Source organism: Choloepus didactylus, chromosome 1 (genome assembly GCF_015220235.1).
Source record: "Choloepus didactylus isolate mChoDid1 chromosome 1, mChoDid1.pri, whole genome shotgun sequence".
NCBI classification, from domain to species: domain Eukaryota; kingdom Metazoa; phylum Chordata; class Mammalia; order Pilosa; family Megalonychidae; genus Choloepus; species Choloepus didactylus.
Genome location: NC_051307.1, coordinates 83,641,288 through 83,668,691, shown reverse-complemented (window position 1 = coordinate 83,668,691; position 27,404 = coordinate 83,641,288).

The following is a 27,404-nucleotide window of genomic DNA, read 5'->3' as shown; positions in this document are numbered from 1 at the left end:
CTGCCATCTTGAATCGAAATCATGGTCAGTTTGTTTTTAAATGCAATAATCTCTTACATTTTAAGTTATGTCATGTTTTTATATCTATGAAAAAATAATGCTTTTCTCCAAATATCCAACTTAATAGTTTCATGAGACAATTCACTGGAAAGTTGAGAACAGGAACTTTTGCAAGCATAAAAATGAAGAAAAGCTGAGTTATATACTAATGGTCCTACAAGTAATCTGCTAAGAGATTATGTAAATTTAATACTTGTAACTATGCTTTTAAAATCAGAATAAGTCCATCTCGTTTTATTCTGCTTTACAGCTCCATAGCCACCAATCATCAACTACAGGAAGACTGTACAGTTAAAAGCAGTAATTCAAGGACCTCGAACAGGAGTGGGGATTGCTAATTGGCTTATGTGCCACTACCCAATCTCTTCCTAAATAAAAAGCTCCCACTACCTGGCCTGGTCTTTGACTTCATAGCCTTGTGGGAGGCAGGCATTAAACTGCTAAATTCTACCACCATTGTTATGATTTAATCCTAAGAGATATGTTGTCTCTTCTGCCAAGGCTAGAGCAGCTGCCAAATGCTAGACGAAAGCAGAACATAAACAGCTTGATGGAGGGGTGGTTCCTGGTGCACCTGTGGTTTTGACAGTTTTTGCTGCTGCTTGAGGAGGAAACAGGTTGCCTGTTTGTTCTTCAAGAGCACTTCTGGCATCCAGGTATTCTGCAGGCATGCACTGCCAGCTGTGAAAGGCAATGCTTCCTTGTCACTTCAGAGAAAGATGCTTCTGCAGGAAGATCCCCCTTGCTATTTTTTTTGAGGGAGCTAGGGAAAAGAAGACAAGGAGGATCAGATGCAAAGCACAAATCACCAGAGAGACAGGGGTCTGTGGTAAAACAGTTCATGTCAAAGTCCTGCTTTCAATCATGAGAGTGCTACAGTAGATAAGAAGGAATTGATTTTAATAAATTTTAAAAGATATAAAGCTACTAATTGATGAATTTAAGAAAAGTGAAAAAGGAAAATGCATACATACCTGATTTTGACAACCTGTTTGCTTTTCACATCCCATGGTCGATCCTAGTTAAGTGAAGTGAGTAGGATAACCTGTCATACCTTATTGTCTATGCTAAGACATCATTAATATAGAAAAATGAGGTATTAAGTCATTGAATCAACCTCTCAATTGAAAGTCTGTAACTGAAAGAATGCACTTCACTGATCGTCTAGCACTGTTGTACACATTAACTTATGATTAAACACCTATGAACTTAAAAACACATTTCAAAAATAAACATTTTTAAAAAGATTATTTCTATCAAGTATCAAACCCACTATAGAGCTTCAATAATTAAAACAATGTGGTTTAATTGATATGATGGGTTAGTAGAACAGAAATAGAATTGAAGACAGACTCAAGAGTCTAGGAGAATGTCATGTATGAAAAAGAAAACATTTCAAATCAGTCTGAAAAAGACATATTATTCAGGAAATTTTGTGGGACACCTGATAGCTATTAGGAAAAAAGAAAAGCTGAATTCCCTACCTCATTCCTATATGATATTGGATTAAATTAACAATAAATGAAAGATTGAAATGTAAATATTAAACAGAAACACAAGAAATTAGAAGAAAGCATAAATAAATAGATTTATAATATTAGAGTAAGAAGAGACATTTTAATAACATCATGAAAATTTTTAAAAAAATAAAAGATTGATAAATAAACGTAACCATTAAAAACCATAAAACATTTTAATGACAAAAAACAACATATAGTTTATTTGAAATAAAAATGAAAATTAATGGAAAATATTTGCAATGCACATCATGGATAAAACATTTATATCCCTACTATAGAAAAGCTCTTACCAATCAATAATGGTAAAACAGTTGTCTCAGTAGAAAAATTGGTGATGGATCTAAACAGGTAACAGACAAAAGATGAAGGAAAAAGAGGAGGGGGCAGGAGGTGGGAAGCAAAGGAGATACCATTGTTTACCTGAAAGATTAGACAAGGATTTGGGGAATGAGCCACTCATGCATAAATACACAGTATATTCCAGTGTTAATTTTGCAGAGATTTGACCCAGCAGCGCCTGTTCTCGAAAGTTATCTATCTAATACTATAACTATAAAAACATTCACTGCAGAGTGTTTTATCATGGGAATTATAATAAAGAAAACAAACTAAATGTCCATCAAGATTGAATAATTGCTCATATTTTAATTGGATTTTATAGGTCCATTGAAATAATGAAAAATTAGCATTTTACTAATTTAATTTTGATGTGACTTTTTAGATAGTTAAAAGAACTTTCACTTTCACCTTAAGTAAAATGAGAAAATTGTCTATGCATTTCTATTTTAGCAACACTTTATCAGAAATTACATAGTCTGAAGAAATAATCAGGGAAAACTCCAGGCCCTTATATTTCTGTATTTCTGGTTGTTCGCTCTTGACGTATTTGGCATTTTGTTTAATCTGTAATTCACATATACTAAGAATATCTCATAAGATTTGATGATCTAGTTTATAAGTACTTTCATAATTGTAAAATCTTGAAATTTGTTAGGTCAATAAATAGAGTTATAAATAAATGATTTTCAACCTCTTCTTTACAGCAACGCAAAATGCCTCCATTCAGCTTTGAACACGTCTCAATATATCCACAAAAAGCCTCTAAACAAAATTAAGTCTAATTCACTCTAAAGGAAAGCACTTCTACAGACCATTTTAAGGAAGGGGGAGCCAATTTAAATAAATTATCAGATACTCATTTTACACAGATGAGTGCCGCTAATTGTAATCAGTCTCATCTATTCATTAAAACTAGTCCAGCAAGCTTGGATAAACTTTGTCAGCAGTTAGAGTCTCTACATTTATTTGAAAGCCTTAAAACAACATTTCCTTGAATATATATTTTAGAATTTTTACTAATTTAGATCCTTTCCTAGCCATCCCCAAATAATGAGGTTTTACAAAAATTCTTTTTTTTTTGTATGCTCCTTCTTATGTGATATGTTACATCTTTAAGCATTTTTAACACTCTCCCCTAAATATTCTCCAACCTCTCTGTATACTCTCCTTTTGAGTCCTCAGTTGTTTCAAGTTATCAAATAGGGGTCTAGCCCAAGGCATATCTACTAGGAGAACCATCCACTGTTCTGGCATGCAGTTCAATTTGGTATAATTAATTTCTTATTTGAGTGTCACAGGGTGGTGTCATCTAAGTTATCATGTTTTCTATTCCGTTACTTACTAGGCCTGTGATGGAAAAATCAAACAGAGTTGGATCTAACACTTATAAAACCACTACAGTGTAGCACTTGTTTTTCTCTCTCAGATTGATAATGGGAAAACATACTATTCAGTTTTTTTTTGTTGTTGTTGTTGTTTTGTTGTTGTTTCTAAAAACTAGTTGAGACTATTCCAAGCATATAAAGTGGTCTCTTTGTTTACCCCTTCCTCCAAGCACTTCTTTGATTGACCATCACTTCCCAGGCTGATCTTTCTTTGTAGAACCTGCTTGTTGTAACAAGCCCACCAAGCCAGAAACCTGCCAAGGGATTTCCAACCAAAGACACATAAGTCTCTGCCAGCTTAGATAATAGCCTAACCTGCCCCTACCCTTTTATAAATATTCAACAGCTCTGTATTTGTTAGAGAATAACCTAATAGTACATGATTATACAACACTTTCATAAACTCAAAAGGGCAGAGGCCATTTCGGTCCCCTTATACTTCCTTCCTCCAGTATCTAGCACAGTGGGTACTCCCTAAATATTGGTTGACTGAATGCATGTGTTTTATTTATCCAGTTAATATAGATAAGCTGAATGTGTAGAAATCCCCTTCTCAGTTATGGTTTAAGTAGCCCAGGGTAACAACCACAACAGAGGACCTCTCCAGAATTGTGACTCTCTGATATTTACCAGCCGAAACAGTTTTTAAACTTGAGGGCTCCTTGGGAATTCCTTTATCAACTTACAGATTAATGTAAATCTACTGTAATTAATTTATGAGAAATCTGCAAATGCCGGTTAGCCGGTATATATCAACCAGCTGATACTAGGTGACTTGGGAGTGCCGATTGTAATAAATCAGCCTGTCAGCTAGATGGGAGTCTACCCTGACATCTGTCCAAATAGAAACAGACTATTCCAAGTTTCAGGAAAGGTAATTAAATTCAGCTTAAAATGCATCTAAAACTCATTGTCTGATGTACTGGTCCATGAAAATAAATAATTACGTATTGTATTAATATGGTATCTATTTACCAGGCATTCAACACACTGTTTTAATAAGCAGCTCTTCATAATATTCTTTGTGAACTGGAAAGGAGGTGTGCCTTTTTTCTATGTAGATTATTTATTGAAAGACAATATTCATGGAAAGTCATTGGAAGATGTAGAAGTAGTCACTCATTTTTGAGTTTGAGAGTCTCCCCATTAGAGCATATCACCCAGCATCCCATCATCATTAGGGCTATGATTTTAGCTTTTTTCTTCAAGAAGGAGCTGTTTGCAAATGGCTCCTTGGACACAGATGACATCACTATCCTTTCCAGCACTTTATGTAACACGCCCATTCTCAGTCTCCCTGATTGAGCTATAACCACGGTATCTTTCAGCAAACTCCAAGACTCCGTCTCTTCTAGATAGAAAACAAATGCTGCAAACTTGCTTTCTTCCCTTTTCCCTGTCCTACACTCCTTTGCTTTCTACTCCTTCTATCACCAAACACACGTACATCATAGGATGTCTAACATTAGTAAACTCTCACTTTTGGATCCTTCCCTAGTTCAGAGATTACAATTTTGTTCTTCTTTTATGTTAACCTACTTGTTACCTGTTTGGTTTTCTGATAACCTTCTTCAACTTGCAGTCCACTTATTTTCCCTACATTGGAAAGTTTTCAGTTTCAAAATTTACTTTCTTATTTTCACGTTCTCTCTTTCTTAGATGATTCGATACCTAAACTATTTTTTTGGCCTCCCTGCAAGTCCTGATAGAGGGAGATCTCCCTGAAGTCTTTGCATCTTAGCATAGCCTTGGGTATCCCAGCCATTCTTTCTGTCTCCAGTTGACGTTGCTCTGCTGTTTGCCTGATCCTTTAGTATACATCAAGAACCCTCCTCCTTCACTAGATTCTTGTCTTACCCCAATATGACCCCTCAAAAATATAGAAACATTGCCTATCTCTGTAACTGCTCACCACAGGTCCTTGCTATAAGGATACCAGAGGCAGAATGTTAGGAGTTGTTGGAAAGTGGTGAATGCAGAAAGAATTATGTTCAAAGATACCAAAGCAAATTTATGGATTTCAGGTAAGAAAGACACAATGTTAAATGTAATATTATTTTTATACCTGATCTCTTTTATTCAGTTAAAAAGTGTATCTTATTTTCTAGGCAAGGTAATCGTAATTCTGAATTACAGTTTATTAAAATCCATTAAATGTAACGTCTACTTTCTGTACACTTTGGATTTCAACTATGTGCATGTATTATGTTTACAATATTAAACTTAATTTTAAAATATGCAGTTGAAAATTGGAGATACAGAAGAAATTGAGGAATTGCTTGAGAGATCTATTCTTCATTAGAGTTCTTTTGTTTAAACAAGTCAAATTATGAAAGCTTTTTTAATGTATCTGTCTTAACAGCAAAAATAAGCTGCTCATATAATTTCATCAAGGCCATTAGAAACCAAGAAAGAAGGTGATGATAAATGAATATTAGCAAAATTTTCCATTAATGTATGTAAATACATATGTAATATTGGTGTGAAAAGTCAGTGGTTATGTGTTTTTATCTCCTCTTTCATTTTTAGGGAATTTGATTTGTTATTACCAGTTTTGATTTGCTGAAATCCAAAAGGTCCAGAATAAAGGACAAATTTTTGTGAATTCCACATGTTGCAAACACTGTGGAAAATGGTGGTTTGATTATATTAACTGACTAATTCAATTAAAAGGAGACTAGCAAGCATCATCTTAGCAGAGCTTCCGAGTTCTTTGCTTAAAAACTACGGTATAACCTCAGGGTTTTGCTGAAGTGGGCATTGTAGGTATAGAAGTCTCAGATAATTTTCTGCAATTATACGTTGCTAAATGAGCAGAACTGCAGTTCAGATAGGAAATGTCTATGAATTCCTGGAGCCTTGGAAGGAGCCTTTTGGCCATTTGGGTGTTTTATGTAAATGTAATTCTTCCTAGAGCTTGAGGAACTCATCTAAGCTTAGGAGTGCTTCTAGAAAAAGAGCAGAAAATTCACAGAGCCCCGAAAAGCACAGTCCTGAGTTGTCTAGTTGTCTCCAGCCTAGTTCCAAGAGTCACTACCCTTTTCTTACCGCTCTGAAGTGCATGACTCTACAGTACTCCCTTTAGAAAGAGTTCTTGGGCTCCTCATGTGTACGAAAACTGTTTTAAGGTCTTCCATGTTTAACTTATTTAATCTTCACAACAATGAGGCAACAAAATATGAAGTAGTTGCCCAAAATAGATCAGTAACGGGCAGAATGAGGACTTGAACTGCAGAGACTACTACCTTCTACGACTTCTTTATTTCATCCATTCATAAAAACTAAGCTGCTCTCTGAGGGGTGACAATGGGATTGGGAAAGCCATAAGGACCACACTCCCCTTTGTCTAGTTTATGGATGGATGACTGGAAAAATGGGAGAAGAAAACAAACAAACAAACAGAGAAAGGCACCCAGTGCTCTTTTTTACTTTAATTGCTCTTTTTCACTTTAATTATTATTATTGTTATTTTTGTGTGTGTGTAATCAAGGTGTCAGGGATTGATTTTGGTGATGAATGTACGGCTGTGTAATGGTACTGTGGACAATCAAATGTATGATTTGTTTTGTATGACTGCGTGGTATGTGAATATATCTCAATAAAATGAATATTAAAAAAAAACAAAGAAAAAAAGAAAAACTAAGCTGCTCACCACAGACATCAACTTGCATTCCCAAAACAGCCTCTGATTCTATGGCATGCTCTTCAAAAATCGATACTATATAATTCACTTTTGATTTTATCAAACCAAATTAAAAAGCAACAGTATTAGCCAGTGAAACTGCAAAGTTTAATTCTGCTGGAGAATATATTTGCCACTTGTGAACTATGCCAACTCATTGAAAACTATGAGAGTAGGCATTTCTTAGCCATCTTGGCCTCTTTCACATCTCTCAGCTTCGAAATGGCAAGTGGGTGTCTTGCTGAATCCCGCCCAGTTGGCAATCTAAAGTTCTGGTTTATAATTCAGAAATTTTGTCTGCCCAAATATAATTCAAATGCAGAGCCAGATATTTTCTTAGAAAGCCAAGTTATGATTAATACTGGAGGAGGTCTCTGCTACGGACACTACACCGGGCAGGGAAGCACGAGGTCTGAGTTTGAGGCCTGGATCTACTTCCAATTAGTTCTGTGGCCTTGAGTTAGTAATTTTCATTGTCTGGGTCTTTCTACCCTCAAAGTGGAAAGATGGGTTGTAATAGTTGATCTCCACAGTTTCTTCCATTTCCAAGGGTCTAATGATTTGCTGAATTGCAGGAAATAATGATTTAATTTCTAATATACTAAAATAATCCTGACCATCCACACTATTTCATTTCATCTTTTATTATCTGTGGTAGTTTGAAGCTATATGTACCCCAGAACAATAGTTCTTAAATTTAATCCTTTGCTGTGGGTATGAACACATTGCACGGAGGGCCTTTTGATGAGGTACTTCAGTTAAGGTATGGCCCAGCCCAGTCCAGATGGGTTTTAATTATATTACTGGAGTTCTTTGTAAGTGGATTGAAATTCGGACAGAGAGAGAGAAGGCCACAGGAAGCAAGAGACTGGACCTCATCAGAACCAGAAGACAAGGGAGAGACCAGGAGACAACATCATGGGCCTTGCCACGTGACAAGCTAAGGACCGAAGATCACCAACAGCCAGCCCCAGAATGCCACAGTCTTTGGGAAGAAAGCTTCACCTTGATGATGCCTTGATTTGGACTCTTCCCCAGCCTCAAAGCATGAGCAAATAAATTCCCATTATTTAACCTGACTCAATGCATGGTATTTGCTTGAACAGCCTAGGAAACTAAAACATTATCTTTTACCCTTCTCTTAATAATAAACATAAAAATCTACCTACAAAAAGAGAGAAGAGGGGAGGGAAGGGAGACAATAAATGTCAAGTTGCCTTGTTTATGAAGTTTCAAGAACCTAGTTAACACAGATTTTGGAAAATGAAATAGATTCCTATCCCTTCAGCAGATGCTTCAGGTGACCACATTCAGCTCCCAGATGTTTGCATTTACTCTTCTTTGCCATTAGGATACTTGGGAGGCAAAGTCTATGAAGCAGTGTTTTAGAGTATGTATAGTATGTATTGACATGCTTTGCAATATAAATATCATATAAAGCTTCTCTTTTATTATCAGATGCAGTTTTGCATAGTGAAAGAGCATTCCTTTGGAGTCAAACAGAACCAAATCTGACAGACTGTTCTATCACTTACTAGCTTTGTAGAATTGGAAAGTTGTTTCATTTCACAGAGCATCAGTTTCCTCATTTATAAAACAGTGATAATTAATTAATTGCCATGAGGATTATATTAGGTAACTTAGATATTGAAATAAGGCACCTGGCTCAGTGCCTTGAACAGTATAAATCAACAATAAACATATGTTTCTTTACCCTTTCCTCTTGGCCCCTTTTAGATCATCTGAACTCTGACAAGTAAATGTCTCCAGGATTTATGCACCCACAAGTTTCCAAAGGAAAAATCTGAAATGTTGATTAATTGTAAAAATGGTGTCAGAAACATCCTTGTGTTGAAGTCACCATCTATTTTTGTGGATTTATTGCTTTTCACTTACACAACACTATTCATATACACCATGCAAAATGTATTTACCTACAACCCCTATTCTCAACCATAAAGTACAATGCTAGAAGAAATTTAGAATTAGTCAAATCTGATCATTTCAGAGTAGTTACATTTGTGTTTCCACAAATTTTCCATCTCCATTCCATAAAAGTTGCCTGATTATTGACTCGGGTCCTCTGACCCTTTGAAGGCTTTTTCTATAGCTTGCTTACTAATTGAAATTTCTTCTCTCTTTTTCTTCCCTCCCTCCCTTCCTTCTCCTTCCTAATTTCATAAACATGTATTAAGCACACATTATGAACCATGCTAAGTACTAAGAATACAAAGAGACTAGAAACAATTGAAAGTTCTTAGGCCAGTGAAGAAGAAAGGTATCATGTAAACCAAAACTGACATTATTTTAAAGTAAGGGCTGATAGAGCATGCAAAAACACTGTGGGGCCACTCAGAAAGGAATGGTCCTTCTTCCTTCCCAAGGTAAGGGCCTGGTGTCCAGCTCTCCTCAGATACAGGCTGTACCATATATTTTTTTTCCCTCTGGGCCCAGTTCTTTCTAACTGACACCTGACTTATCACCATGATGCCATTTAGAAAGAACTCTTTTGAAAAGAGGATTATGCTAGTTGTTGCCGTTTGTTGGCATTCATGTAGAAAGCCTGTATATGTGAGTGTTGTATGGACATGCTCTATTAAGGAGAACATAGAAGATACAGGCCTGGTTGGATGAAAAAACTTTGGGCATGCATGATTTCAAAATCAATATCAAAATAGCAGTCATTTCTCAAAAGACTGTAAAGTAGAATAATCCATGGAAAGAGGAGATAAAAGAACATGCAAGCAGTAGAAGAAAGCGTGTAATCAGCAATTTTATAAGAGAAAGATGAATTTTGAATAAAATCAGCAACATTGGATGAAAATTACAAATAACAGATAATAGTTTTAATTTTGACTTTTTCAAATTGGAAACACATTTAGAGTTTATTCAGTTTTTATCAATTTTGATTTTTGTTTATTGATTTAGTAATACTGTTAACTATGACTTGAGCTTCCACAAAAGTCAGTGATCAAAGCCAGTCTCCCTAATTGTTTTACAGGCATATCTACCATGCTAAAAGCAGTGAATATCAAACGTTTGGTTTGCCTGTGTGTACAAGAATCATCTAATCATATGGCTGTATATGTGTAAGGGCAATAACAAAGGGCCTTAAATCCATGCCAGCTCTCACATAGACTGCTGAAGACAGTTGTCACCATAGAAACTTGAGAATGTCCTTTGAGAAGTCCTTATACAAAAGTCAAGGACATAGTTGTCATCATACTGGGGTGCGTGGAAAATGGATTGGGAGGAAATCACAAAGGCATGGCATATTATGCCTTTCTTTCTCTTACTTCTAAGGGATCCTCAAATAAGGATGCCCCAACTGGTTCTAGAGTATTATCAGATGGTACATTTGACTTGGAAGCCATCATTCACCTCCATGTGTACCACAACTTCAGTATCATCATCAGTGATGGAAGGAAATTGGCTTTTCTATCTACCATTTGGCAGGAATAGGCAGATGCCTGTTTTGGCTGCCAAGGGATGGATGGTTAGAAAAAGTCCATGTGGATTTAGGGCTTTTGAAGAAGGGAATCAGGATGTGCTTTCCACTGAAATATTGTTATAAATGACTATTGGTTTATAGAGTATTAAAATCTCACTAAAGCCAATTATAGGTTAAGTAGTCATGTAATAGGCATACCTACAAATGTAATTTGTCTCATTCGTCATATGGGAAAATTATTTCAATTCTGTCTTACCTCCTCAGATTTGATTAAATCTCTCATGTTATGCTCTTAATATTCCTTGTTTTTTATTTTTTTTTTAATTTATAGGATGTATAGCAATTTTTAATTATATGGTTTTGGAAATATTTGATAATGTCTTTCTCACCAGCTCATAAGCTCCACAAGGGCAGAATCCATGTCTCTTTTATTCACTTTGTATCCTCAGTGTCTCTCCCAGTGCCTGGTACACAGTAGAAAGGCTACAAATTCTAGAATGAATTGATGGGCAAATGAAGGCATGCATGTCTACTCTGAGTAAGGGGCTGTACTAGATATTGAAGTGGTATATTAAGTTGATGAGGGGAAGGCACATGGCATGCCTTCAGAAAGCTTAACAGTCTACCTGGGGCAGGGAAGGAAAGAAGGAGAACATACATAAATGACTATTATATGGCATAAATGATATGTGATAATACATAGGTGGAAGTAAAACAATATAGAAGGAAAGGACATTGATTATTTACAACACAATTCTAATGGAAAAATATATATTCCAAGTTTTGAACAACTGACTTACAAATTGAATTTTGTAGCATAATAAAAATTGGGAAGTGTTCGTTTATTATTTATGTCTAATACCCCTGTAGTTTCCCTCATTTCAAAAATGGTGTATAAAATTAACTGTTAAGCAGAATTCTATTAATCTCTAAATTATTGTCAAAAATGAACATTTCAGTACAGCCACAGAACAAGATAATTATTGTATCTCATCTGACACTGAGATGCAGTAAGACCTTTAGTGTATTCTAATTTATTACAGAAAAATTGTATTCGATGTAGGGGGAAGTGGAAATTATTATATGAAGAATACTTTTGTCCTTGTGGAAAAGGTGGTGAGCTTTGAAGCAGAATGAATTTGGCTTTGGAATGTAGCTCTGCTAGAGTGATCTTTGAGAAGTTGCTAATCTCTTTCACCTTTTTTTCCTCATTTAAGTAGAAGTAAAATCTTACTTTGTAAGTTTGTCATAGGATGGGATTTATATGTAGCAGAACTTGGCATAATCAATAAATATTAGATTTTATGATAATGACGACTGAGTATTTTTAAGTACTCACTCTTTGCAGAGAGCTCTGTTTTGGCCACCGTGAAGATGTATTTGAAAATTGAATTTGACTTTCTGCTCTGGAAAAAAAGCTGATAGTCAATTCTAATAGGAGTATTAGACTAACTTGCAGGGAAGAAAACGAGAGCAATAGCAAAGTTGACATGAATAGCAAAGCAATTTAATATCATGCAAAGTGTGTGACTGGAATCATAGGATTATTCAAGGGAGTGAGGAAGCCATCCTGTGAGTTGGAGAATGCATGAACCATGTTAGGAGAATGACCTAGGAGTTGAAGAGAGGAACCCATCCACTTCAGGTCAAAGGAGGATGAGCAGCGTTCTTTGCAGCCGAGGGCAGAGATAGTGATCTCTCCAAATGCCAGCTTGGGAAACCACACTGGAGGTTTTGTGAGTGCCTGATGTGAATTCTGCCTATTTCCCTTCTCATCCTCCTCTCCACCATTTGCCTCCTTCAGGAATCTCCATCTTAGTTAAGAGTATCACTACATTTTTTTTTAAATTTTAAACTTAAGTTTTCTTTTACTTTTCTGTCTCCTCTCTGCATATATCCCCTCATCTAGCTGGTCTGTTTAGCGCTGTTCTTCTTTGCATCTCACGTCTTCCGTTTTCCATTCCCATAGTCACTTTCTTGGGATGGCCTTCGCAGCTTTCACCAGGACAATTAAAACAGCCTCCATTCCCTGGTCTTCACCACCCTTACCCAGAAATACACCGAAAGTACAGATTTGACTATGGAAACTTCCTGCTCAAAAAAACTTTGCAGATTTCTCATGGCACATAGGAAAGGAAAAAATCAATATTCTCCAAAATTCAGTCCCAACATCTCTCCTTCTTTGTTTTGTATTACAAGTGTCTGTCTTTTCTCTTTCTTCTGCAACCCTGGATATTAAGCTCTGGTCATACCAGCTTACTCCCCAGACATGCTGTGCCTCTCCTGCTGCTATGCCTTTGTTTACCAAGACGCTCTGCCCAGAAGCCTGTTTTGCCCCCATGTGCTTGCAAGTACCATCCATCATTTAAGACCCAGCTGAGAAACCACCTCTTAAGCTTTCATAGATCACCTAGGTCAAATGAACTGAGATAACTCTATACTTGATCATCTGCTGAGTTATTTAGAAATATGTTTGACTCCAGCTCTAGACACTGAACTCCTAATGGGTAAAGGACAATTCTTACTCATCTGTGGACAATCCTCAAAGCAGAGCTCAGCCAGCATAACATTGTAGGAATACAATAAAAGTGAACGGTTGAATCAAACACTGAAAAAGTTTTCATTCAATATGTGATTTATATGGCCACTTTGTTCTTTCTCTGATATATTGTCATGTTTGGGAAAATAATTTTTCTAGAAGTATTAACTTTACAAGATGTATTTAGAGACTGCTGAAGGCTAATGAAGCTCAAGCTTTGTGTACCCTCTTCTACACTAGGTCCTTGCTGAAGCCTTAGGAGGGGCCCTAACAGTGGGTTTTCATGGTCACATGATTTTGCAAACTTTGCAGAAGTGTAATAATTAAGCTGTAATTGCTTAAGACTTCTGTTTATGTTTGTATCTGGTTTTATATTCAGTTTTTAAAAGAGGGCCCCTAAAATTGTTTAGGATACCTTCCACCAGAGCTGGATCAGGTGCTGCATTTGTAAGAGAGGAGACTCTGGAAGCCCCTGCTGGATTCACCATGATGAACAGCTGCTTGGTCAGGATTGCTGAAATCTGAGTTGAGATGATTTCGTCTCAATAGCAAGAGGCAACAGTGCACCACTTAAAGCTTATACCCAAATTGCTGACCCTCGATAATAGCTCAGCACCTCAACACATGGTGATGCTGGTGGGCCAGGAGGTTTTGATGTGGTGCTCATATTGGATTGGTGATTTTTCCATCTGTGGGTAAGTTAATAATGCTTATAACCTGGCTGGGGTGCACCTGGAGGTAGCAGCCTGTGAGCTTACCACTCTACCATGTTAGTGTCATCTGATACATAGGCACCAAATCCAGCACCTGGATCTCCTAAGTATGACAGAGGGGACCAAAAATAGGAAAAGCAGAAGCCATCAGGCCTAAACTTACAACTGGACCCTTATGCTTCTGAATGTACCCAAACCCTTGGAGCACAAGACTATTGCTGAAAATGAACTAGAAAGCTTTGGCATCTGTTGAACAGTACAACCCCCCACATAGGCTTTAAAAGGAAGGTCAAGGGCAGCACTGATCTCACAGATCCTGGTTTTCAGGTAGGAATGGATGCTGAGACTGAGAAGAGCCTCCTGGTGGAATACAAGATCTCTAGTACCCAAGTGCCCTTGCAGAGTAATACCACTACTTATGGCCTCATTGGTGTGATGGAAAGAAGCAAGGTATTATCTCCTGTATCTCTGGGCTAGATAAGATGGATCATCTCTCTACTGAGAAGCTGGATATCATCTCTAAAATGATATAACATCCACAACCATTGGAATTTTCACAATCTACTAGTGGGGATCCGGGACTAGTAAGGGTTTACAACATTCCCAAAGGCCAGTTACCGAAATACATCTCCAGTAGTGCTCTCTGACTCCAGGCCTCAGTGGAGGATTTTTAATGAAGATTCACACACACACACAAAAAAAAAAGTCAAATAATTTAAATATACCCTGGTCTGGGGTCTCTGTGCAATCCATTCCCCAGAAAATGGATGGACATAGCATGTTGGAAAATGAGGATGTCATTCACATTGTGAAGAATTGAGGCCCTCTCCTTCCCATCTGCCAGGTTCAGCATAGTGGCCTCCCTGCAGTGACCAAACCCCTGCCCCAAGCTCTGTCTTGGCTTTAGTAGCTGCTGACCCAGGATTTAGGGAAGCAAGTGGAGGCCCCACTAGAACTTCGCTTCTCTTATCTAGCCACCCCTTGAATGTTGGATTGCATAAAAGAGTTGATGTTTTAAGAGGCATTAAAAGGGTAGTTGTGTTATGCAAATAAGTAAATCATTAAATTCCCATGTAAAATACATTCGATTCATAAAGTTGCTTTCTTCCTTTCCTCTACTTCAGCTTTGAATTCGGCAACCTAAACAACTTGTGAAGCAGTCTATTACTCTAAACTTATTTGGAATCAGCAAAATGTAATGACTTTTTGATTCCAGCATACTAAAGAAAAATGTATGATTAAGTTGGAATAGAAAAACAGTATCATGGTAGTCCAGTAGTTAATATGTTCTAGACTTATCCGTATTATACCACCTAATAGTTACAAATAGTAAATATAGTTCACTCTCAGTAAAGCAGATAATTAAAGTGTAGTGCTCCTGAGAGGTTTTGGTACACAATCTGGCAAGTGACCATTTCATGGTGACAGCCCAGGATGGGGGTATTGGATGTGTGGGGTGTGAAGTCAGCATTTGCCTTGTTATTAGTCCAAAGGGGAAGCAAGATTAACAACTTTTATTGTTACTGCTCTAGTGGGGGATTGTAAGAAACAACCACTTGTAACCTTATTATCCCAAAGAGGTTTTTCAAAGTGACAACCAACCATTCGATTTCTATAGTACCACTGGGCTCTTTCAAACCACTGACCATTTCACTGGATATAATTCAAAAGTGTATTGAATTAATTAAAATATTTATTTTTCCCTACCTAGTGAAGAGAGTTGTGTTTGTAGAATTTGAGACTAAATGTGCCTATTAGCTTAGAGGGTCAGTGTGTGGTGCTAACAACATCAAAGTCATCAATAGAGCCTAATAATATCTTACAATCATATATAGTGCTAAAAAAAAAGTCACATTTTAGACTTCTAACCTTCACAAACACTGGGAAGTAGCTATGTCAGATGATGGGAACTCTGTTTTACCAAAAAAACACAAATTTTACAAACATGGTACAATAGTGGAGTGGAAATGGAATTGGAGCTATTGACTTTTAAAAATATTAATTTTAAATTATTTCAAGAAGTTCAATGTCTTTGATGAGTACTTAAAAACTTTTTTAAGTCTTTAAAGTAGTCTCAAGAAAGGATAAAAGCCTACAGGACTATGTTTACTAGTGGGAGAAAATCTCAAAATTAATAAGAAAAGCTGTAACACTTTTAATGAGATTGTGATATCATCACTTAAATATTAATTCATATTGTATTGAAATGCAATGGTTTCACATACTTATATAGTATACTACAGTTTTTGCAGCTAACTGTCAACTTTTCTCATAACTACTACATCATAGTTTGATGCTATAAAAGACTAAGGGACAGATGTCTTAGAGGAAACTCTGTGGCCACTCTTCAGATAAAAGATAAAAGCTCCAGGTCAACTCAATGCAATACATAAAGAATTTCCCTTTTGTTGACTGGGAATAAGTAAATAAAATGTCAGGATCAATGGAGAGCTGCCATAGGCAACTGAGTCAGTCATTTCTTACCCTTGGCTTCATGAAAGTGTGTTATCTAGACAGAGACAAATAGTGGAATATAGTTTTAAAATTCTCTCTTGGTAGTGGCTAATATGAACAAAAGATGGATTCCGGTGCTCATACATATTATATAAGAGCATAGAAAATTCAAGTTTGTTGCAGTCATAAGTTCTTGGTATGAGTGGCTTGATTTTGACAAAAAAATGATCAAACATTTTAAAGATCAAAATATTATCTTAAAATAATGTTCTTATTTTTGCCATTGTAGAAAAATATGTTATCCCCCTACTCTCAGAAAAGATGTACATTGCATCCACAGAGCTCGTGTCCTCAGAGTTTGTATATGTTAAATAATAACTTCGGTTGAGTGAAGAGAGACAGCTGTCAAGGGAGCAGATCAATTGGCCAATTGAAATGTCATTTCTCTCCTTGATGTAGGATGTTGCCATGTCTCTTTGCTGTCTCTGTCTCTCTGCCTCTCTCTCTCTCTCCCTCTCTTTCTTATATTCTTGTATTTTGATTTAGATATAAAAGCTGAGACATAATTTAAACTGACAGCAGAATCAAACAGTGTGACCTTGCCAGGATTGTTTCAGGCCTTCCACACAATCCACTGGGGGTAAAGCGTGGGCAGAGGGAGGGGTGAGTGAGAGTGAATGAGAAAGGAGAGAGCGAGCCTCTCCAGATGGCCCTGCTGCTCACAGATTCCTGGAGGGTTGGTCTCGGGTCTGGATATTTCCAAACCTGTCTGACAGGGGAATAAGAGCTGGAATGAAAAGGGGAAGAGAAGGAAAAAGAGGACAGGAACAAATGACAAATATTGGAGCAATAGAGTGGTGATGATAATATAAAATCTTTTATGTGGCTGTGTTGGAAGCTGAATGACTGACATTTAATATTTCAGAGATTTGTCTTGCCCAGGCATGGAGAAATAGCCAACATCCACTTAGGTAACCGGGTAACCAGAGAAACACTACCTTGCCAGATGACAGATACTGAAAGGACAAGTGGCAGGAGGGCACTTAAGTCTTTGGCTCACAAAGGACCCCCAAAGAGTTTTTGTACAATATCTGCAATTTATCTATCCAGAGCAAGGATGGGTTGCCTAACAGGCATGTTTGAGATGACTACAGACAGTACAACATTATTTCTGTTATTTTTTTTTAAATAACTCGGAATGCCAATATGCTAATTGACAACATCAATGGCCTTTTCCTCCACCCAGCATACACATGTCTACATGCAGGATGCCTCTCTAGATATTAGGTGACTTGGGAAGCCAAATCAGCAGGTGTATGAAGTGAAGGATCTTTACCCCAGCCAGGCCCTGGGGAAGGCTGGATGACTTACCCTGCCACACATCAGAGAACATCCTGATGGAGATCAAGACATGTGTGCCTCTCAGTGCCAGTGTTTATTTGCCCTGGATAATCATGGACAAAACCCAGCAAAGTTGCTTCTTGGAAGCAGCAATTTCATCAGGGAAAAAAAAAAAAAAATGTGTTAAAAGGCAAAGCAGTCTGGTGGCCATGGTAAAATATTTCTCCGAGGAAGAAGCAGTGGAAAGCCAGGTACATGAAAGGAGTAGGAAGGAGCCTAAGATGGAATAAGGTTCTGGAATGCATGTTGTACCCTGACCATATTTGTTATTGGACATAAGAGAGTGATAAAGAAAATGATAACAACATAAATCATAACAGCCACCACTTAAGGAGTACTTACTTTGTGCTTGGTACTGTTATAAGGGTTTGATGTGAAATTTATTTTACTCTTATAGCAGTATTATGAAGTTTGATCTCATTTGGCTCCTGTTTAACTGCTCCCCAACAATCTCCCACTTAAAAGGTGCAGAATTAGTGTCTGAACCCATGCAGGTAGACTCCAGAACTTGCTCACTATCCCATCAGGGATACTATGAGCTGCCAAACTATTCAGTACCCTTCATAAGCCCTGACATTAGGCCAATGATTATGAAGGTAACAAAGAAATTCAGACATAGTTTGCTTCCTTCAAGAAAGTTAAAATTGAACTGCTGAAGAAAGACCGAGACATGAAACTACCTCCTTTTAAGAATGATTTTGGAAATAAATAATCAATATCTTTCATGAAGTAATCGAAGGTAATAGAATTATAACCTAAACAAAACGTGATGGAAGTCATGGAACAAAATGAGAATCCAGTTGAGAATCCATGAAGAAGGTTGGAACGGAGCTGAACCTAAAGAGGCATGTAGAGCTTTCTGAGTGAGAGGAGAGAAAACGTGGTGTACCCAGAAGTAGGAATACCATGTAGTGGAAAGGAGCATGATACATTTTGGGGACAGTGAATTTAGTGGTGAGATGAGAACAGAGGACCTGGTGGAGGAGCAAGGAGATACAGATTCAGGTCAAGAAAGCCACTGAAGGCCTGGCTGAGGAAAGAGAGAAAACTTGCTATGGGAGGAAGCTGCTGTAGATTTCTTAGCAAACAGGTTACTCAGGTTTCAAGCAGAGTCATAGGAGACCATTGTTTTAGCAGAGCTGATGGAATGGAGATGAGAGACAGGAAGTAAGGATGCCATCCATAGATGCCTCTTCCAACCACCTGGGAGTAAAGAGATGAGAGAGGACTGTGGCTAACAGGGCAGGAGAGGTTGGAATCCAATATAATTACCTTATTGCTCCTTCAATTTGTCCCCAGGATTTTTCTGTTGCTGGATCATAGTAGACCTTTGCATAGAGACTTGAACTTTAGAATTGGCAAGGGATCCATGGGACTGCAGAAATGTTTTAAAAATGGAAGTAAAGGAGGTCCCCAAAGATCTGGAAGTCCCACATTCAGTGCCAGAGAGTCACATGCCTGGGTGTCTTCTAATTGAGACACTAATTAAGTGCCAGATGAAGCAATTTAGCTCAAAGGTCTGTGTTGTCTATCTCCATATTCTAAGTCTGTGATGATACATCGTTTGCACTCTGAACTCCTAGTCTCATAATACAGTCATTGTTACCCCTCCCTTCTTCTTTTTACTACCATCTCCTCCAAATTCTGCCCTCTTGACCTAGGATTTAAGCCTTCTCTTTAGGTGCTTAGTCAGCCCTACAGAGTTATGTGACGTTGAAGGTTGAGAGGAGATTCTCAGTAGTAGGTTGAGGCAAATGATAGATTTAATAGCTCTTGAGCACACCATCTAGTCTGTCTTTGAAGAAAATCACCTCTAAGCAGTTAGTATAGTAGTATGAAGTACAGCCTTAATATCTGAAAGCTCTACTTTTGCAATGAAAGACAGATTCCAATAGAGCTTATGTTACACACAAGAGAAATAAATCACCCCTTCCTTTTCTACAGTCAGCTCACATGTCTGAGATATAATATATGAAGTTTCCCGACTCATGGCTCCTGAAGGGGAGTGAGTGAGAGGAGGCCCAGGGTTGAGAGGTGCTAGTTTCAGGCTTGTAAATACACCTTTCAGTGGAAAAGAGCTATTGTGGATCTCACACACTCCTCCCCCACTCTGCTAGCTGAGCCTCTCATCCTTCAGCTAACTGGAATTACCACATCATTCCTCTCCACCGAGTTTCCTTGAATTGGCAGTTTTTCTGATTGCTTGGTGGTCACAGAGCATACTCTGTCTTTTGCTGATACAGGGACCAGGGGAAATGAGAGAATTGGAATGCACAAGGCTGTTCTGGGGATACCAGTGCAGATCTGTCCCACAGTTGGTTTTTTGTTGTTGTTGTTTTTGATAACATAGAGAGTCAGTGTCTCCTTCTCCCCATTCTTCAGCTGGATCACTTCCCCTTTGCCTCCTCCAGCTCTCCTGTGCTCTACCTTTTAACCTTGCCCACCTCTGTCAGAGGATCACTTTGAACACTTGTGAGCAGGAAGTTGTTCATAGGTAGCCCGGGGACCTTACTGAGTATGTGGTGAGGCTTCATCATTCCTGTTAGGAAAAAATAAAATAACATCTCTGTGAACAACCACAGCAACCTGTGCCCTGTACTCAAGGCGCCTAACAAAACTCATCTGCTCACTATCAGCTCCTTGGAGACCTTTCCTAACCCCACTTTGTCACCATGGGCTCCCCAGGCTCAGGGTCAGAGAGATCCTTCTTTTGACCGAGGTTCCCTTACAAATCATGTTAGGGATTCTGGGAAGTGAAGAGGAAGTGTGAGTCATAGCCAAGGCCATTCCCAATGCACAGCGACCTTCACTGCCTGAACCCAGCGCCTCTGCTGTGCTTTCCTTGCATTAACAATTGTCTGTTAATTGCTATAAAAGTAAAGGGATCCAATGTCTTTTAAAAAAAATTAACTTTAAAATTTTATTTTAGAACAGTTTTAGATTTAACAAAAAATTGCAAAGAGAATATCAAGTTCCCCTATACCCCACACTGAGTTTCCCCTATTATTAACATATTTTAGTAGAGTATATTTATTACATTAATTAACCCATATTAATGCATTATTATTAACTGAAGTCCATAGTTTTTTTTCAGATTTCCTTAGTTTTTACCTCATGTCCTTTTTCTGTTCTAGGATCCCGTCTGGGAGACCACATGACATTTGGTGCTCTTTCCTTAGGCTTGTCTAGATGGTGACAATTTCTTATATTTTCCTTGTTTCTGATGACCTTGACAGTTTGGAGAACTGGTCTACTACTTTTTAGATTGTCCCTCAGTTGGAATTTGTTTGATATTTTTCTCATGAGTAGTTTGGGGTTATGGATTTGGGGGAAGAAGATCACAGAGTTAAAGGGCCATTTTCACCAAATCATTTCAAGGGTATATACAATCAATATGACTTAACACTGTTAATGTTAATCTTGATCACCTGGCTTAGGTAGTGTTTGTCAGGTTTCTCCACTATAAAGCTACCATTTAATTCTCCTTTTCACACCGGTTCTTTGGAAGGAAGAAGCACCATGTGGGCAGAGAGATGGCATGCAAGGATTCATGGCAAACAATAGATTAGCAAATTTCATTAATTCTGGTGATATCCTCTGCATTTCCTAAGTATTAACCTTAAGTACTACACTGCCATTATTTGCAAAACTGCTTAAAATATAAGTCTCCTATCATTTCTACTTTATCTTAACCAGATCCTGACAGGCCTGTTTGAAGGATACATGCTTTAAATAAACAGACACAGACCCTGGGTAAAGGGTGAGCAGTAAATGAGAGAAGGCAATGTTTTGCTAATGAACTGAGGTTAGGATTTTCTTTTAAGTGTCATGTTTAGGGCTTAAGCTTCTCTGATATATAGAGAGAGATCAGAGGATCTTTGAGAAGCAGGGTTTACCGGAGTCTCCCGTCTACGGGAACACTTCCAATGCACGGAAGAAGACACTAGACAAGCAGTGCAGGCCTTCCTGACTGCTACCTTGTTTTCCTGATAAATTGAAGGCATCTTGGCCACAGTTGGCCACTGCGCAAGCTTGCCTCTGATGGGGTCAGAATGATAGACACTGGGAAGTGGGGGGTGTCCGACCACCTGGATTCAGGTTGAGGGGCGAGCCCTGATTCACTGTTCTCATCTGTCATTTCTCTACTCTCTAGCCAGTGCCAAGTTCCTGGCTGCCCCTTCAATGCAATCTCCATTCTCCTTTGGTAAGGAGAAGTTGTGCCCCCATGTGATTTGTTACCATGGAACCCCAGTGAGCCTCTGAGGGCAGCTGAGGCTGGTATTGTAAAGACATAGAATTAAAAAAAAAAGAAAAAATGAAAGAGAGGGAGGGAGAAAAAGAGAAGAGAAAAAGGAAGAGAAGAGAGGAGGGGGGAGAGGTAAGGAGAGGACAGGAGAAGAGGTGGGAGAAGAGGGAGAAGGAAGGAAGGAAAAAAGGAGGGAGGAAGGGGGAAGGGAGGACAGTATTAAATTTGTACAATTGCCCTTGATTAATTTCTTAATATAACAAAGATTGGAGAAGACTGTGGGAATAAATAAATGGGTAAATCTACCTGGCTCCATTATACCCTATCTCCTCCTTTCTTTTAATCTGATATTTTCCTTCATAAAATCATAAAAATACACAGTTGAAAATAACCCAGAAAATCATCTAAATCAATCTTCCTTTTAAACAGATAAAAACTTGATGCCTGAAAAGCAAAACTTATTTGTGAAATAATTGCAAAGCCAAAATTCAAACCCAGATTTTCTGATTCCCACACGAAGGCTATCCTTCTAAGTCCTTTTTTTGTCTTTCTCCTTCTCATCCCACTGCCACCCCTAACCACACGCAGAGTTAGTCCTATATTTGTTCCTGTTTCTGCTATATTTGCAACTTATCATGGATGCAAACATGGAGCCTCACTGATTTCTGGCAGAGCCGTGCCTTGTGTGCTGACAAGCACTCCCTGGTACTGGGCACTAGTCCAACGGCAGGTGCCTTACTCGGTGAACAGCTCTGTAGCTGCTTCTCAAAGGAGGCAGGTTGAAGCCCAACACTCTCATCCTGCTGCTTCGAGGTTATGAGCTACCATCGGCATTTCTCTCACCAGGTGAAAGAAGGGAGACTGTTGCTGCCAAGGTTAGCAACACCAGAGATGGGATGTAGCCATAGGGAGCATCTGTGGTGGCTTAGGGATTCTTGGCTTGATGAATGAGTAAGAAGACAAGATGAGACATTTGAGTTTGCTTACATAGACCTATTGTCCATGAGCCTGAGTGGGTTGACCTTCAGGTCATGGTGGAAGATCTATGTGTTTTCTCAAGTTGAGAGTAGACTACAAGGTGAGGCTCAGAGGACCAGAACTTACATGATTGTAGAGTTCTTTGGGACAAGTTATTATTGCTTAATAATATGCATTTATTTTTGTACATTACAGTCTCATTTAGACACACATAGAACATGAGTGACAGTTATATATGAGCAAATGGAAGGTAATGAAAACAGGACTTCAAGTTTATAAGAGGCATAGTGCCTTCAAGAGAAAAAAGACTACAGGCACGTGAAAGGAATGAGGGACCCACCATAAGATGGAATGGCGCAAAGGCAGTAAAGCACAAGGCATGTGTAAAGGCAGTGAAAAAAAAAAAAGCTGTTTTAGAGAGGCTGAGGTTTTTGATAAGTGTGTAATGAAAGAAAATGTTGAAAGTAATGGCAAGCAGATCTAAAATACCTGTTTGAGGTTTATCCACTTAGCTGGTGAGCCAATGGCAGTATTATTTCTTTTATCATTTCCAAAAAGCTAATGTGTTTATCTCATTGCCCTTATTTATTAGGAGAGTGATTTGATTAAAACAAAAACAAATAACAATAACATTTAGGAATATTAATCTAGCAGCCATGTAAATAATGCATTGGAAAAACTAAAGGTCAGAGACTGTGAGTCCAATTAGGAATACCTATCGAATGTCCAAAGATAGAAGGTATAGGACTTAAATTAGGGTGGTAGCAATGAGGAAGGTCAGGATGGATAGACAGATGGATGGGAGAAATACGTCACAGAAATAATAGAATAGCTCTGGTGATTGATATACTTTGTAGGGTCAAGGAGAGGGGTTAGCTATTGCTCACAGATGTGGCAGTGATGTGACTGCAACATAATTCTCCCAGTTGTGTCAAATGGGATGCTTCTTTTTTGGGTGTGACCAACTCAGAGGTTGTGACCTTGACAGATTAGGAAAATGGTGGCAAAACTGATAATATAGAGAAGAACAAGGAGCATAGACAGTTTATAGGGCAAGAGAGAGGAGAAATGATAAGCTTCTTCTTACATAGAAGAAGAATATGGACCAGAAGACTGGGGAATGCAGAACTGGTGCCCAGAAAAGGCACCAGTGTTGGGGCAAAAGGCTTGAAGTCATTTATATAAAAGTGTAAGTGATGGACAGAGATAACATTGAAAGTAGAATGTGTGTGTGTGCAGGGCAAAGAACAGAGGGCCAGGAAGTGAACCTCCCTCAAAGATTAGGAGGGAAAAAAATAAATTTTCAGAGTTGGAGCAGTCTAAGAAATGGGAGGACAATCAGGATACTGTTCTGCTAGGAATAGAGTCTGAATTACAAGAGGTTAAGGACAGAGTAGATGTAAACGTGGAGGTGATAATTATAGATCAATTTTCAAGAACAGATAGTTAATTATATCCATATTTGGTGTACATAAAACCTTCCTATTCAGAAATGAGACTTGGAATGCCCTCTTATTTCAAACCCAGTCCCATGTTTACCTCATTTTTCATATGCATGCAATACTTACTGTTGTCTAAGATTTGATAGACAATCATACTTATATTTATCTCTATTCCAGAAAAAAGGTGTACCAAGTCCCCTGGGCCCCAAATAATTTTTTGCCCTGAAAGACTTGCTTTGTCATGTGACCAAAGGAGTCCTGTCTCCCCTGGATCTGTTAGATGGAGGCTGTCTCTGGCCTGTGGATGGTTTCTCTGCACTCCATCTGCCATGTATGATCAGCCACCTTTCTCTTGTTCCTTCCTGTCACCCCCACCGGTCTTCTTTTATTTTACTTTGCATTATCTCTCTTACTTATCCTAGTCCCTAAATAACATTGTCCTGCTTGTACTCATATCCTCATCCATCATTTTAAAAACTAGGTTATTAATGTTATCATTTCATCACATTAAATAATAATTCTTTATATTTGTATTTCTTTTATCATTTCCAAAAAGCTAATGTGTTTATCTCATTGCCCTTCACCATATCCCAGGAGGTGGAGGTAGGTAGGCCAAGCCACCATGTCCATTTTACAGAAGGGAAACCGAAAACCTAGTTTTGAAGCTGAGAGAAATGGCCAACTCAAGGCATCATAAAGGTGTTGCTTTCTTCCTGAAGACCAGCTGCCGGCGATCCTTATGTCCTCTGCCACATGGCAAGACACACAGCGGCATCTGCTTTTCTCTCCCTTCTCTTCTGGGTTTCATTGCTTTCAGCTTCTTGCTGGATTAACTATAAGAACATGATTTTCTGGGGTACATACAGTTTTGAACCACCAAAGTACCCCAGCTCTCTTTTATTTGCTACTTGCATGGTATATATTTTTTTTCTATCCTTTCACTTTCAATCATATATGCCTTTGAATTTAAAGTAAATCTCTTGTAGAAAGCATATATTGGTTTTGCTTTTTTATCCATTCTGCCAATCTCTAGTGGTAATTAGCTCCCTCAGCCTATGTATGTCTAGTAATGTCTTAATCCCCTCCTCATTTTTGAAAGAAAGTCTTGCCACATGTAAAATTCTTGGTTGGCAATTGTTTTCTTTCAGCACTTTGTGTATTTCAACCCACTACCTTCTTGCTTCCATGGTTTCACATGAGAAATTGACACTTAAACTAATTGGGTCTCCATTGTACATAACACATTGCTTTTCTCTTGGAGCTTTTAGAACTCTCTCCTTGTCCTTCACATTTGACAATTGGATCATTATGTTGCAGGATGTATTTTTCTTCAAGTTTATACTTTTCAGTATTCTCTGGGCTCCTTGGATGTGCGTATTCACGTCTTTTGCTAAGTTTGGAAAGTTTTCTGTTGTTGTTTCTTTGAGTACTCCTTCTGCCACTTTTTTCTCCTTCTGGGACCTCCATAATGCATATATTAAATCTTTGATGGTGTCCCAGAGGTTTTTTAGACTATTTTTGCTTTTTATAATTCTTTTTTCTTTCTGTTCCTCAGCCTGCCTCTCTGAATTGTCTTGTCTTCAATGTCACTGGTTCTTTCTTCTGCCAGCTGCAAACTGCTGTTGGAATCCTCCTGGGAAATTTGCATTTCATTATTGTGGTTTTCAACTCCAGTAGTTCTGTTTGGTTCCTTTAATATTTGTAACTCTTTATTGAGTTTCTCATATTGTTCATTCATTGTATCCTTTAGTACTTTCCCTGTGTGTATCTTCATCTCCTTGAACCATATTGATGATTATTATTTTCAAGTCTGTGTTATATCCACATTCTGGTCCTCTTCATTGATGTTTTCTGAATTTTTACCCTCTTCTTTTCAATGAACCATGATTTCCCGTTTGTTTGTCTTGTAATCTTCTGTTAACACTGGGATTTATTCCCTGAGATGTCTGTTTCTTGAGTTTGTAATTAGCTGGTGATATGACAGAGAATTTCTTGAGCGTCAGCTCACCTATCAGGAAGGTCCATCTAAGGCAAATGCAAAGTGCAGGGCCTTCCCTGTCATTTCTGGGCTTTTATCTTGGCTCACACTTTTTAGTGTTCTTAGGAGTTCCCCCCTTTATAGGAATTTGAATTCTCCCTCTACTTCCCAGGAGACAGACCTTCTCCCTCTTCTGCGTGTTCCACTGTGACTTAAAGCAGGTAAAAATGTCCTAGACCAATCACCTCAATTCTTTCTTACACTACTTTCATTGTCTCAAAGCTTCTTTTGCCTGGAGGGCAAATTTTGGAAGGTGAGACAGGTGAGAGAGGAGTTGGGAGATGAGAGAGGAGCTTCCAAGTCAGTGTTTCCCATATGGAACAAGGCTAGGGATCCTTAAGGGGAGCACCAGAGCTCCAAACTGTCCTGGGGAAGGGATGAGAGAGGGTCAGAAAGGGCCAGGAGCTTCTTCCACAGCTCCCCAAGGCTGTGCTTTCTTGGCCTGCTCAGCAAATGCAGCCCTTCAACTCTCCTCCACAGTGCTAAGGAAGCATTCTGTCTTTAATTCTCCTCTGCTGCCTTTGTCCAGGGCATGTTGGAACAAAGGCTGCCCTTAGAACCAGGTACCCAGCAATATGTAGTAGCTAATCAAAAGCCATGATCAGCAAATGGCCCGAGCCCACCCCAGGTCTTGGGAGAAGAGATTTGTGTGTCCCTTTCTGTCACCAGCCAGCTATGCCTGGGGCCAGATCCCACTGCTGCTACCATGAGAGTGGAGACTGGGTGGTGTTAACCATGGAGGGGAGAGGGAGTTTATTGGTATTTACATAGTTTACCAGCCTCTTTCTCCCACTCTTCCCTTTATGTTGTTCAGTGTTCTACTGGTTTCCAGAGTTTCAAAATAGTTAATTTAGGCAGTTCCTGCCTGTCTGGTGGAGGGACTAATTCTTGAAACTTCCTATTCCGCTATCATCCCACAATCCTCTCTCCAGACCTATTTTTAATGTGTAGCGTTTGCATCAGATGAAGTGATTGCCATTTGTCTTGTATATCCTTCCAGTATTTTAACCATGTAGTAGAATCTGAATAACTTTATTTTAATGGACACATATTTTCCTTGGTTGAATATCTGAGGACAAATGTGTTGCAAATATACAAAACACTATTTATTCCTCATGAGTGCACCATGGGCTTGTCTGGTAGTGATATACACAAT